The 13,994-nt window shown below is 51.8% G+C and overlaps 1 protein-coding gene across 1 annotated transcript in view; it reads right to left on the bottom strand.

Annotated features, from left to right (window-relative positions):
• Positions 1-13,994, bottom strand: part of LOC139406268 (anoctamin-1-like) — a 297,670-nt gene that overhangs the window by 109,547 nt on the left and 174,129 nt on the right. The gene's annotated exons all lie outside the window — the stretch shown is intronic.

The following is a 13,994-nucleotide window of genomic DNA, read 5'->3' as shown; positions in this document are numbered from 1 at the left end:
ATGCAAAAACAAAGTGTTGCAGAAGAAAGTAAAAGTGCAATATGTGCCATGTAAGAAAGCTAACGTTTAAGTTCCTTGCTCAGAACATATGAAAGCTGGTGGCTCCTAAGAAGTTTTAGGTTGTAGTTATTATAGGAATTATAGGACTATTTCTCTCTATACGATTTGTATTTCATATACCTTTGACTATTGGATGTTCTTATAGGCACTTTAGTATTGCCAGTGTAACAGTATGGCTTCCATCCCTCTCCTCACCGCTACCTGGGCTCGAACCAGGAACACATCGACAACAGCCACCCTCGAAGCAGCATTACCCATGCAGAGCAAGGGGAACAACTACTCCAAGTCTCAGAGCGAGTGACAATTGAAACGCTATTAGCGCGCACCCCGCTAACTAGCAGGCCATTTCACATCGGTTACGCCAGCCTAATCTCGGGAGTTGATAGGCTTAAGTCATAAACAGCGCAATGCTTGGAGCACAACGAAGAGCTGCTGGCAAAACGCACAAAAGTGCTATTTGAATGAATGCTTACGAGCCTGCTGGTGCCTACCATCGCTCAGTCAGACTGCCCTATCAAATCATAGACTTAATTATAACATAATAACATACAGAAATACGAGCCTTAGGTCAAAATTGGTCAATCCGGAAAATATCATTTCGAAAACAAAGCGTTTATTCTTTCAGTGAAATACTGAACCGTTCCCTATTTTATCTAACGGAAGGCAACCCTAAGTCTAAATATTGCTGTTACATAGCACAACCTTCAAGGTTATGTCATAATTATGTAATATTCTGTCAATTTAGTTCTCAATGAGCCAGGTGGTCAAACTGTTGCATATACCCTGACCCCGAAGAGAAGTGACACAATTTCACCTGGTTAATATTGCCTGCTAACCTTTCTTTTAGCTAATATGCAGGTTTAAAAATATATACTTCTGTGTGTTGATTTTAAGAAAGGCATTGATGTTTATGGTTAGGTACACGTTGGAGCAACGACAGTCCTTTTTCGCGAATGCGCACCACATAGATTATATGCAACGCAGGACACGCTAGATGAACTAGTAATATCATCAACCATGTGTAGTTAACTAGTGATTATGATTGATTGATTGTTTTTTATAAGATAAGTTTAATGCCAGCTAGCAACTTACCTTGGCTTCTTACTGCATTCATGTAACAGGCTGGCGTCTCGTGAGGCAGGTGGTTAGAGCGTTGGACTAGTTAACCGTAAGGTTGCAAGATTGAATCCCTGAGCTGACAAGGTAAAAATCTGCCGTTCTGCCCCTGAACACGGCAGTTAACCCACCGTCCCTAGGCCGTCATTAAAATGTTAACTGACTTGCCTAGTTAAATAAAATAATATTATAAAATAAAATAAAATAATTTTAGAAAATGGCAAAATCGGCGTCCAAAAATACCGATTTCCGATTGTTATGAAAGGGGGTAGTTAGGGGAAGTAAGGAGGATAGTTAGGGACAGGTTGGGGTGGTAGGGGAAAGTAAGGGGGTAGTTAGGGGAAGTAAGGAGGATAGTTAGGGACAGGTTGGGGTGGTAGGGGAAATTAAGGGGGTAGTTAGGGGCAGGTAGGGGTGGTAGGGGAAAGAAAGGGGGTAGTTAGTGGCAGTAAGAGGATAGTTAGGGGCAGTATTATTATAGAGTTGAAGGCTGAAGTTTACATACACCTTAGCCAAATACATTTAAACTCTGTTTTTCACAATTCCTGACATTTAATCCTAATAAAAATGTCCTGTCTTAGGTCAGTTAGGATCACCACTTTATTTTAGGAATGTGAAATGTCAGAACAATAGTTGAGAGAATGATTTATTTCAGCTTTTATTTCTTTCATCACATTTCCAATGGGTCAGAAGTTTACATACACTCAATTAGTATTTTGTAGCATTGCCTTTAAAAAAATTCAATTGGGTCAAACATTTCGGGAAGCCTTCCACAATCTTCCCACAATAAGTTGGGTGAATTTTGGCCCATTCCTCCTGACAGAGCTGTGTAACTGAATCAGGTTTGTAGGCCTCCTTGCTTGCACATGCTTTTTAAGTTCTGCCCACACATTTTCTATAGGATTGAGGTCAAGGCTTTGTGATGTCCACTCCAATACCTTGACTTAGTTGTCCTTAAGCCATTTTGCCACAACTTTGGAAGTATGCTTGAGGTCATTGTCCATTTGGAAGACCCATTTGCGACCAAGCTTTATCTTCCGGACTGATGTCTTGAGATGTTGCTTCAATATAGCCACAATTTTCCCCCCTCCTGATGCCATCTATTTTGTGAGGTGCACCAGTTCCTCCTGCAGCAAAGCACCCCCACAACATGATGCTGCCACCCCCGTGCTTCACAGTTGGGATGGTGTTCTTCGGCTTGCAAGACTCCCCCTTTTTCCTCCAAACATAACGATGGTCATTATGGCCAAACAGTTCCATTTTTGTTTCATCAGACCAGAGGACATTTCTCCAAAAAGTAAGATCTTTGTCCTCATGTGCAGTTGCAATCCATAGTCTGGCTTTTTTATGGCGGTTTTGGAGCAGTGGCTTCTTCCTTGCTGAGCGGCCTTTCAGGTTATGTCGATATAGGACTTGTTTTACTGTGGATAAAGATACTTTTGTAACTGTTTCCTCCAGCATCTTCACAAGGTCCTTTGCTGTTGTTCTGGGATTGATTTGCACTTTCCTCACCAAAGTATGTTCATCTCTAGGAGACAGAACACGTCTCCTTCCTGAGCGGGATGACGGCTGCGTGGTCCCATGGTGTTTATGCTTGCGTACTATTGTTTGTACAGATGAACGTGGTACCTTCAGGCGTTTGGAAATTGCTCCCAAGGGTGAACCAGACTTGTGGTCTACAATTTGTTTATGAGTTCTAGGCTGATTTATTTTTATTGTCCCATGATGTCAAGTAGAGAGACACTGAGTTTGAAGGTAGGCCTTGAAATACATCCACAGGTACACCTCCAATTGACTCAAATTATGTCAATTAGCCTATCAGTAGCTTCTAAAGCCATGACATCATTTTTTGACATTTTCCAAGCTGTTTAAAGGCACAGTCAACTTAGTGTATGTAAACGTCTGAACCACTGGAATTGTGACACAGTGAATTATGTGAAATAATCTGTCTGTAAACAATTGTTGGAAAAATGACTTGTGTCATGCACAAAGTAGATGTTCTAACCGACTTGCCAAAATCTTAGTTTGTTAACAAGAGTGTGGAGTGGTTGAAAAATGAGTTTTAATGACTCCAACCTAAGTGTATATAAACTTCTGAATTTTTTAAAACTTTATTTAACTAGGCAAGTCAGTTAAGAACAAATTCTTATTTTCAAAGACAGCCTAGGAACAGTGGGTGAACTGCCTTGTTCAGAACAACAGATTTTTTTTACCCTGTCAACTCAGGGATTTGTTCTTGCAATCTTTCGGTTACTAGTCCAGCGCTCTAACCACTAGGTTACCTGTCACCCCATGAGGTAGGTGTGGGTAGGAGCATTAGGGGGCAGGTAGGGGTAGGAGGAATAGGGGGGTAGGTAGTGACAATAGGAGGTCCTTAGGGGCAGTCGGGGGTAGGAAGGGGAAGTAGAACAATAATTAGGGGGAGTAGGTTGAAATTAGGGGCAGTATGGGACAGGTAGGGGCAGTACAAGGGTAGGTAGGGGCAGTATGGGACAGGTAGGGGCAGTGGTGGGTAGGTAGGGGCAGTATGGGACAGGTAGGGGCAGTATGGGACAGGTAGGGACAGTGCAAGTGTAGGTAGGGGTAGTATGGGACAGGCAGGGGCAGTAGAGTGTAGGTAGGGTCAGTAGGGGATAGGTAGGGGCAGTAGGGGGTAGGTAGGGTCAGTAGGGGCTAGGTAGGGTCAGTAGGGGGTAAGTAGGGTCAGTAGGGGGTAGGTAGGGTCAGTAGGGGACAGGTAGGGGCAGTAGAGGGGTAGAAGGGAGTATGTGGGGCATTAGGGAGATGGGGCAGTAAGGGATTAGGAAGGGGTAGTAGTGGATATGTAGGTGCAGTAAGGGGGTATGGGACAGGTAGGGTCAGTAGAGGGGTAGAAGGGAGTATGTGGGGCATTAGGGAGGTGGGGCAGTAAGGGATTAGGAAGGGGTAGTAGTGGATATGTAGGTGCAGTAAGGGGGTATGTATGGGGAGTAAGGGGGATAGATAGTTGAGGTAGGGGGTAGGTAGGGGCAGTTTGGGACAGGTAGGGGCAGTATGGGACAGGTAGGGGCAGTATGGGACAGGTAGGGGCAGTGCAAGTGTAGGTAGGGGCAGTATGGAACAGGTAGGGGCAGTAGAGGGGTAGAAGGGAGTATGTGGGGCATTAGGGAGGTGGGGCAGTAAGGGATTAGGAAGGGGTAGTAGTGGATATGTAGGTGCAGTAAGGGGGTATGTATGGGGAATAAGGGGGATAGATAGTTGTGGTAGGGGGTAGGTAGGGGCAGTATGGGACAGGTAGGGGCAGTATGGGACAGGTAGGGGTAGTATGTGGGTAGGTAGGGGCAGTACGTGGGTAGGTAGGGACAGTATGGGACAGGTAGGGGCAGTATGGGACAGGTAGGGGTTGTATGGGACAGGTAGGGGAAGTATGGAAAAGGTAGGGGCAGTAGAGGGGTAGAAGGGAGTATGTGGGGCATTAGGGAGGTGGGGCAGTAAGGGATTAGGAAGGGGTAGTAGTGGATATGTAGGTGCAGTAAGGGGGTATGTATGGGGAGTAAGGGGGATAGATAGTTGCGGTAGGGGGTAGGTAGGGGCAGTATGGGACAGGTAGGGGCAGTATGGGACAGGTAGGGGCAGTACGTGGGTAGGTAGGGGCAGTACGTGGGTAGGTAGGGACAGTATGGGACAGGTAGGAGCAGTATGGGACAGGTAGGAGCTGTATGGGACATGTATGTGTGTGGGACATGTAAGTATGTGGGGCATTAGGGAGGTGGGGCAGTAAGGGATTAGGAAGGGGTAGTAGTGGATATGTAGGTGCAGTAAGGGGGTATGTATGGGGAGTAAGGGGGATAGATAGTTGCGGTAGGGGGTAGGTAGGGGCAGTATGGGACAGGTAGGGGCAGTATGGGACAGGTAGGGTCAGTAGTGGCTAGGTAGGGGCAGTAGGTAGGGTCAGTAGGGGGTAGGTAGGGGCAGTATGGGACAGGTAGGGGCAGTACGAGGGTAGGTAGGGGCAGTACGTGGGTAGGTAGGGACAGTATGGGACAGGTAGGGGCAGTATGGGACAGGTAGGAGCTGTATGGGACAGGTAGGGGCAGTATGGAACAGGTAGGGGCAGTAGAGGGTTAGAAGGGAGTATGTGGGGCATTAGGGAGGTGGGGCAGTAAGGGATTAGGAAGGGGTAGTAGTGGATATGTAGGTTCAGTAAGGGGGTATGGGACAGGTAGGGTCAGTAGAGGGGTAGAAGGGAGTATGTGGGGCATTAGGGAGGTGGGGCAGTAAGGGATTAGGAAGGGGTAGTAGTGGATATGTAGGTGCAGTAAGGGGGTATGTATGGGGAGTAAGGGGGATAGATAGTTGCGGTAGGGGGTAGGTAGGGGCAGTATGGGACAGGTAGGGGCAGTATGGGACAGGTAGGGTCAGTAGTGGCTAGGTAGGGGCAGTAGGTAGGGTCAGTAGGGGGTAGGTAGGGGCAGTATGGGACAGGAATAGGCAGTAGAGGGGTAGAAGGGAGTATGTGGGCACTAGGGAGATGGGGCAGTAAGGGTTAGGAAGGGGTAGTAGTGGATATGTAGGTGCAGTAAGGGGGTATGGGACAGGTAGGGCCAGTAGAGGGGTAGAAGGGAGTATGTGGCGCATTAGGGAGGTGGGGCAGTAAGGGATTAGGAAGGGGTAGTAGTGGATATGTAGGTGCAGTAAGGGGGTATGTATGGGGAGTAAGGGGGATAGATAGTTGCGGTAGGGGGTAGGTAGGGGCAGTATGGGACAGGTAGGGGCAGTATGGGACAGGTAGGGGCAGTATGGCACAGGTAGGGGCAGTACGTGGGTAGGTAGGGGCAGTACGTGGGTAGGTAGGGACAGTATGGGACAGGTAGGGGCAGTATGGGACAGGTAGGAGCTGTATGGGACAGGTAGGGGCAGTATGGAACAGGTAGGGGCAGTAGAGGGGTATAAGGGAGTATGTGGGGAATTAGGGAGGTGGGGCAGTAAGGGATTAGGAAGGGGTAGTAGTGGATATGTAGGTTCAGTAAGGGGGTATGGAACAGGTAGGGTCAGTAGAGGGGTAGAAGGGAGTATGTGGGGCATTAGGGAGGTGGGGCAGTAAGGGATTAGGAAGGGGTAGTAGTGAATATGTAGGTGCAGTAAGGGGGTATGTATGGGGAGTAAGGGGGATAGATAGTTGTGGTAGGGGGTAGGTAGGGGCAGTATGGGACAGGTAGGGGCAGTATGTGGGTAGGTAGGGGCAGTACGTGGGTAGGTAGGGACAGTATGGGACAGGTAGGGGCAGTATGGGACAGGTAGGGGTTGTATGGGACAGGTAGGGGCAGTATGGAACAGGTAGGGGCAGTAGAGGGGTAGAAGGGAGTATTTGGGGCATTAGGGAGGTGGGGCAGTAAGGGATTAGGAAGGGGTAGTAGTGGATATGTAGGTGCAGTAAGGGGGTATGTATGGGGAGTAAGGGGGATAGATAGTTGCGGTAGGGGGTAGGTAGGGGCAGTATGGGACAGGTAGGGGCAGTATGGGACAGGTAGGGGCAGTACGTGGGTAGGTAGGGGCAGTACGTGGGTAGGTAGGGACAGTATGGGACAGGTAGGGGCAGTATGGGACAGGTAGGAGCTGTATGGGACAGGTAGGGGCAGTATGGAACAGGTAGGGGCAGTAGAGGGGTAGAAGGGAGTATATGGGGCATTAGGGAGGTGTGGCAGTAAGGGATTAGGAAGGGGTAGTAGTGGATATGTAGGTGCAGTAAGGGGGTATGTATGGGGAGTAACGGGGATAGATAGTTGTGGTAGGGGGTAGGTAGGGGCAGTATGGGACAGGTAGGGTTTGTATGGGACAGGTAGGGGCAGTATGGAACAGGTAGGGGCAGTAGAGGGGTAGAAGGGAGTATGTGGGGAATTAGGGAGGTGGGGCAGTAAGGGATTAGGAAGGGGTAGTAGTGGATATGTAGGTTCAGTAAGGGGGTATGGGACAGGTAGGTTCAGTAGAGGGGTAGAAGGGAGCATGTGGGGCATTAGGGAGGTGGGGCAGTAAGGGATTAGGAAGGGGTAGTAGTGGATATGTAGGTGCAGTAAGGGGGTATGTATGGGGAGTAACGGGGATAGATAGTTGTGGTAGGGGGTAGGTAGGGGCAGTATGGGACAGGTAGGGTTTGTATGGGACAGGTAGGGGCAGTATGGAACAGGTAGGGGCAGTAGAGGGGTAGAAGGGAGTATGTGGGGCATTAGGGAGGTGGGGCAGTAAGGGATTAGGAAGGGGTAGTAGTGGATATGTAGGTGCAGTAATGGGGTATGTATGGGGAGTAACGGGGATAGATAGTTGCGGTAGGGGGTAGGTAGGGGCAGTATGGGACAGGTAGGGGCAGTATGGGACAGGTAGGGTCAGTAGAGGCTAGTTAGGGGCAGTAGGTTGGGTCAGTTGGGGGTGGGTAGGGGCAGTATGGCACAGGTAGAGGCAGTAGAGGGGTAGAAGGGAGTATGTGGGGCATTAGGGAGGTGGGGCAGTAAGGGATTAGGAAGGGGTAGTAGTGGATATGTAGGTGCAGTAAGGGGGTATGTATGGGGAGTAAGGGGGATAGATAGTTGCGGTAGGGGGTAGGTAGGGGCAGTATTGGACAGGTAGGGGCAGTATGGGACAGGTAGGGGCAGTTTGGGACAGGTAGGGGAAGTACGTGGGTAGGTAGGGGCAGTACGTGGGTAGGTAGGGACAGTATGGGACAGGTAGGGGCAGTATGGGACAGGTAGGAGCTGTATGGGACAGGTAGGGGCAGTATGGAACAGGTAGGGGCAGTAGAGGGGTAGAAGGGAGTATGTGGGGAATTAGGGAGGTGGGGCAGTAAGGGATTAGGAAGGGGTAGTAGTGGATATGTAGGTTCAGTAAGGGGGTATGGAACAGGTAGGGTCAGTAGAGGGGTAGAAGGGAGTATGTGGGGCATTAGGGAGGTGGGGCAGTAAGGGATTAGGAAGGGGTAGTAGTGGATATGTAGGTGCAGTAAGGGGGTATGCATGGGGAGTAAGGGGGATAGACAGTTGTGGTAGGGGGTAGGTAGGGGCAGTATGGGACAGGTAGGGGCAGTACGTGGGTAGGTAGGGGCAGTACGTGGGTAGGTAGGGACAGTATGGGACAGGTAGGGGCAGTATGGGACAGGTAGGGTTTTATGGGACAGGTAGGGGCAGTATGGAACAGGTAGGGGCAGTAGAGGGGTAGAAGGGAGTATGTAGGGCATTAGGGAGGTGGGGCAGTAAGGGATTAGGAAGGGGTAGTAGTGGATATGTAGGTGCAGTAAGGGGGTATGTATGGGGAGTAAGGGGGATAGATAGTTGTGGTAGGGGGTAGGTAGGGGCAGAATGGGACAGGTAGGGGCAGTATGTGGGTAGGTAGGGGCAGTACGTGGGTAGGTAGGGACAGTATTGGACAGGTAGGGGCAGTATGGGACAGGTAGGGGTTGTATGGGACAGGTAGGGGCAGTATGGAACAGGTAGGGGCAGTAGAGGGGTATAAGGGAGTATGTGGGGAATTAGGGAGGTGGGGCAGTAAGGGATTAGGAAGGGGTAGTAGTGGATATGTAGGTTCAGTAAGGGGGTATGGAACAGGTAGGGTCAGTAGAGGGGTAGAAGGGAGTATGTGGGGCATTAGGGAGGTGGGGCAGTAAGGGATTAGGAAGGGGTAGTAGTGAATATGTAGGTGCAGTAAGGGGGTATGTATGGGGAGTAAGGGGGATAGATAGTTGTGGTAGGGGGTAGGTAGGGGCAGTATGGGACAGGTAGGGGCAGTAGAGGGGTAGAAGGGAGTATGTGGGGCATTAGGGAGGTGGGGCAGTAAGGGATTAGGAAGGGGTAGTAGTGGATATGTAGGTGCAGTAATGGGGTATGTATGGGGAGTAACGGGGATAGATAGTTGCGGTAGGGGGTAGGTAGGGGCAGTATGGGACAGGTAGGGGCAGTATGGGACAGGTAGGGTCAGTAGAGGCTAGTTAGGGGCAGTAGGTAGGGTCAGTAGGGGGTGGGTAGGGGCAGTATGGCACAGGTAGAGGCAGTAGAGGGGTAGAAGGGAGTATGTGGGGCATTAGGGAGGTGGGGCAGTAAGGGATTAGGAAGGGGTAGTAGTGGATATGTAGGTGCAGTAAGGGGGTATGTATGGGGAGTAAGGGGGATAGATAGTTGCGGTAGGGGGTAGGTAGGGGCAGTATTGGACAGGTAGGGGCAGTATGGGACAGGTAGGGGCAGTTTGGGACAGGTAGGGGAAGTACGTGGGTAGGTAGGGGCAGTACGTGGGTAGGTAGGGACAGTATGGGACAGGTAGGGGCAGTATGGGACAGGTAGGAGCTGTATGGGACAGGTAGGGGCAGTATGGAACAGGTAGGGGCAGTAGAGGGGTAGAAGGGAGTATGTGGGGAATTAGGGAGGTGGGGCAGTAAGGGATTAGGAAGGGGTAGTAGTGGATATGTAGGTTCAGTAAGGGGGTATGGAACAGGTAGGGTCAGTAGAGGGGTAGAAGGGAGTATGTGGGGCATTAGGGAGGTGGGGCAGTAAGGGATTAGGAAGGGGTAGTAGTGGATATGTAGGTGCAGTAAGGGGGTATGCATGGGGAGTAAGGGGACAGTTGTGGTAGGGGGTAGGTAGGGGCAGTATGGGACAGGTAGGGGCAGTACGTGGGTAGGTAGGGGCAGTACGTGGGTAGGTAGGGACAGTATGGGACAGGTAGGGGCAGTATGGGACAGGTAGGGTTTTATGGGACAGGTAGGGGCAGTATGGAACAGGTAGGGGCAGTAGAGGGGTAGAAGGGAGTATGTAGGGCATTAGGGAGGTGGGGCAGTAAGGGATTAGGAAGGGGTAGTAGTGGATATGTAGGTGCAGTAAGGGGGTATGTATGGGGAGTAAGGGGGATAGATAGTTGTGGTAGGGGGTAGGTAGGGGCAGAATGGGACAGGTAGGGGCAGTATGTGGGTAGGTAGGGGCAGTACGTGGGTAGGTAGGGACAGTATTGGACAGGTAGGGGCAGTATGGGACAGGTAGGGGTTGTATGGGACAGGTAGGGGCAGTATGGAACAGGTAGGGGCAGTAGAGGGGTAGAAGGGAGTATGTGGGGCATTAGGGAGGTGGGGCAGTAAGGGATTAGGAAGGGGTAGTAGTGGATATGTAGGTGCAGTAAGGGGGTATGTATGGGGAGTAAGGGGGATAGATAGTTGCGGTAGGGGGTAGGTAGGGGCAGTATGGGACAGGTAGGGGCAGTATGGGACAGGTAGGGGCAGTACGTGGGTAGGTAGGGGCAGTACGTGGGTAGGTAGGGACAGTATGGGACAGGTAGGGGCAGTATGGGACAGGTAGGAGCTGTATGGGACAGGTAGGGGCAGTATGGAACAGGTAGGGGCAGTAGAGGGGTAGAAGGGAGTATGTGGGGCATTAGGGAGGTGGGGCAGTAAGGGATTAGGAAGGAGTAGTTGTGGATATGTAGGTTCAGTAAGGGGGTATGGGACAGGTAGGTTCAGTAGAGGGGTAGAAGGGAGTATGTGGGGCATTAGGGAGGTGTGGCAGTAAGGGATTAGGAAGGGGTAGTAGTGGATATGTAGGTTCAGTAAGGGGGTATGGGACAGGTAGGGTCAGTAGAGGGGTAGAAGGGAGTATGTGGGGCATTAGGGAGGTGGGGCAGTAAGGGATTAGGAACGGGTAGTAGTGGATATGTAGGTGCAGTAAGGGAGTATGTATGGGGAGTAAGGGGGATAGATAGTTGCGGTAGGGGGTAGGTAGGGGCAGTATGGGACAGGTAGGGGCAGTATGGGACAGGTAGGGGCAGTACGTGGGTAGGTAGGGGCAGTACGTGGGTAGGTAGGGACACTATGGGACAGGTAGGGGCAGTATGGGACAGGTACGGGTTGTATGGGACAGGTAGGGGCAGTATGGAACAGGTAGGGGCAGTAGAGGGGTAGAAGGGAGTATGTGGGGCATTAGGGAGGTGGGGCAGTAAGGGATTAGGAAGGGGTAGTAGTGGATATGTAGGTGCAGTAAGGGAGTATGTATGGGGAGTAAGGGGGATAGATAGTTGCGGTAGGGGGTAGGTAGGGGCAGTATGGGACAGGTAGGGGCAGTGTGGGACAGGTAGGGGTAGTACGTGGGTAGGTAGGGGCAGTACGTGGGTAGGTAGGGACACTATGGGACAGGTAGGGGCAGTATGGGACAGGTAGGGGTTGTATGGGACAGGTAGGGGCAGTATGGAACAGGTAGGGGCAGTAGAGGGGTAGAAGGGAGTATTTGGGGCATTAGGGAGGTGGGGCAGTAAGGGATTAGGAAGGGGTAGTAGTGGATATGTAGGTGCAGTAAGGGGGTATGTATGGGGAGTAAGGGGGATAGATAGTTGCGGTAGGGGGTAGGTAGGGGCAGTATGGGACAGGTAGGGGCAGTATGGGACAGGTAGGGGCAGTACGTGGGTAGGTAGGGGCAGTATGGGACAGGTAGGGGCAGTACGTGGGTAGGTAGTGGCAGTATGGGACAGGTAGGGGCAGTATGGGACAGGTAGGAGCAGTATGGGACAGGAAGGGGTAGTATGGGACAGTTAGGGGCAGTACGTAGGTAGGTAGGGGCAGTATGGGAAAGGTAGGGGCAATATGGGACGGGTAGGGGCAGTATGGGACAGGTAGGGGCAGTACGAGGGTAGGTAGGGGCAGTATGGGACAGGTAGGGGCAGTACGTGGATAGGTAGGGGCAGTGGTGGGTAGGTAGGGGCAGTAGTGGTTAGGTAGCGGCAGTGGTGGGTAGGTAGGGGCAGTGGTGGGTAGTTAGGGGAAGTAGGGAACAGGTAGAGGCAGTAGGGGGGTATGTATGGGCAGTAGGGGCAGTAAAGGTAGGTAGGGGCAGTACGAGGTAGGTAGGGTCAGAAGGGGTAGGTAGGGGCAGTAGGGGGTAGGTAGGATCAGTAGGAGGTAGGTAGGGGCAGTAGGGGGTATGTAGGGGCGGTAGGGGGTAGGTAGGGGCAGTATGTGGGTAGGTAGGGGCAGTATGGGACAGGTAGGGGCAGTATGGGACAGGTAGGGGCAGTACGTGGGTAGGTAGGGGCAGTACGTGGGTAGGTAGGGACAGTATGGGACAGGTAGGGGCAGTATGGGACAGGTAGGAGCTGTATGGGACAGGTAGGGGCAGTATGGAACAGGTAGGGGCAGTAGAGGGGTAGAAGGGAGTATGTGGGGCATTAGGGAGGTGGGGCAGTAAGGGATTAGGAAGGGGTAGTAGTGGATATGTAGGTTCAGTAAGGGGGTATGGGACAGGTAGGTTCAGTAGAGGGGTAGAAGGGAGCATGTGGGGCATTAGGGAGGTGGGGCAGTAAGGGATTAGGAAGGGGTAGTAGTGGATATGTAGGTGCAGTAAGGGGGTATGTATGGGGAGTAACGGGGATAGATAGTAGCGGTAGGGTGTAGGTAGGGGCAGTATGGGACAGGTAGGGGTTGTATGGGACAGGTAGGGGCAGTATGGAACAGGTAGGGGCAGTAGAGGGGTAGAAGGGAGTATGTGGGGCATTAGGGAGGTGGGGCAGTAAGGGATTAGGAAGGGGTAGTAGTGGATATGTAGGTGCAGTAATGGGGTATGTATGGGGAGTAACGGGGATAGATAGTTGCGGTAGGGGGTAGGTAGGGGCAGTATGGGACAGGTAGGGGCAGTATGGGACAGGTAGGGTCAGTAGAGGCTAGTTAGGGGCAGTAGGTAGGGTCAGTAGGGGGTAGGTAGGGGCAGTATGGGACAGGTAGAGGCAGTAGAGGGGTAGAAGGGAGTATGTGGGGCATTAGGGAGGTGGGGCAGTAAGGGATTAGGAAGGGGTAGTAGTGGATATGTAGGTGCAGTAAGGGGGTATGTATGGGGAGTAAGGGGGATAGATAGTTGCGGTAGGGGGTAGGTAGGGGCAGTATTGGACAGGTAGGGGCAGTATGAGACAGGTAGGGGCAGTTTGGGACAGGTAGGGGAAGTACGTGGGTAGGTAGGGGCAGTACGTGGGTAGGTAGGGACAGTATGGGACAGGTAGGGGCAGTATGGGACAGGTAGGAGCTGTATGGGACAGGTAGGGGCAGTATGGAACAGGTAGGGGCAGTAGAGGGGTAGAAGGGAGTATGTGGGGAATTAGGGAGGTGGGGCAGTAAGGGATTAGGAAGGGGTAGTAGTGGATATGTAGGTTCAGTAAGGGGGTATGGAACAGGTAGGGTCAGTAGAGGGGTAGAAGGGAGTATGTGGGGCATTAGGGAGGTGGGGCAGTAAGGGAGTAGGAAGGGGTAGTAGTGGATATGTAGGTGCAGTAAGGGGGTATGCATGGGGAGTAAGGGGGATAGACAGTTGTGGTAGGGGGTAGGTAGGGGCAGTATGGGACAGGTAGGGGCAGTACGTGGGTAGGTAGGGGCAGTACGTGGGTAGGTAGGGACAGTATGGGACAGGTAGGGGCCGTATGGGACAGGTAGGGTTTTATGGGACAGGTAGGGGCAGTATGGAACAGGTAGGGGCAGTAGAGGGGTAGAAGGGAGTATGTGGGGCATTAGGGAGGTGGGGCAGTAAGGGATTAGGAAGGGGTAGTAGTGGATATGTAGGTGCAGTAAGGGGGTATGTATGGGGAGTAAGGGGGATAGATAGTTGTGGTAGGGGGTAGGTAGGGGCAGAATGGGACAGGTAGGGGCAGTATGTGGGTAGGTAGGGGCAGTACGTGGGTAGGTAGGGACAGTATGGGACAGGTAGGGGCAGTATGGGACAGGTAGGGGTTGTATGGGACAGGTAGGGGCAGTATGGAACAGGTAGGGGCAGTAGAGGGGTAGAAGGGAGTATGTGGGGCATTAGGGAGGTGGGGCAGTAAGGGATTAGGAAGGGGTAGTA

The sequence above is a fragment of the Oncorhynchus clarkii genome, chromosome 4 (genome assembly GCF_045791955.1).
Source record: "Oncorhynchus clarkii lewisi isolate Uvic-CL-2024 chromosome 4, UVic_Ocla_1.0, whole genome shotgun sequence".
In the NCBI taxonomy this organism is placed as follows: Eukaryota; Metazoa; Chordata; class Actinopteri; order Salmoniformes; family Salmonidae; genus Oncorhynchus; species Oncorhynchus clarkii.
The sequence above is the reverse complement of the archived record's forward strand: the minus strand, read 5'-3'. Positions and strand labels throughout refer to the sequence as shown.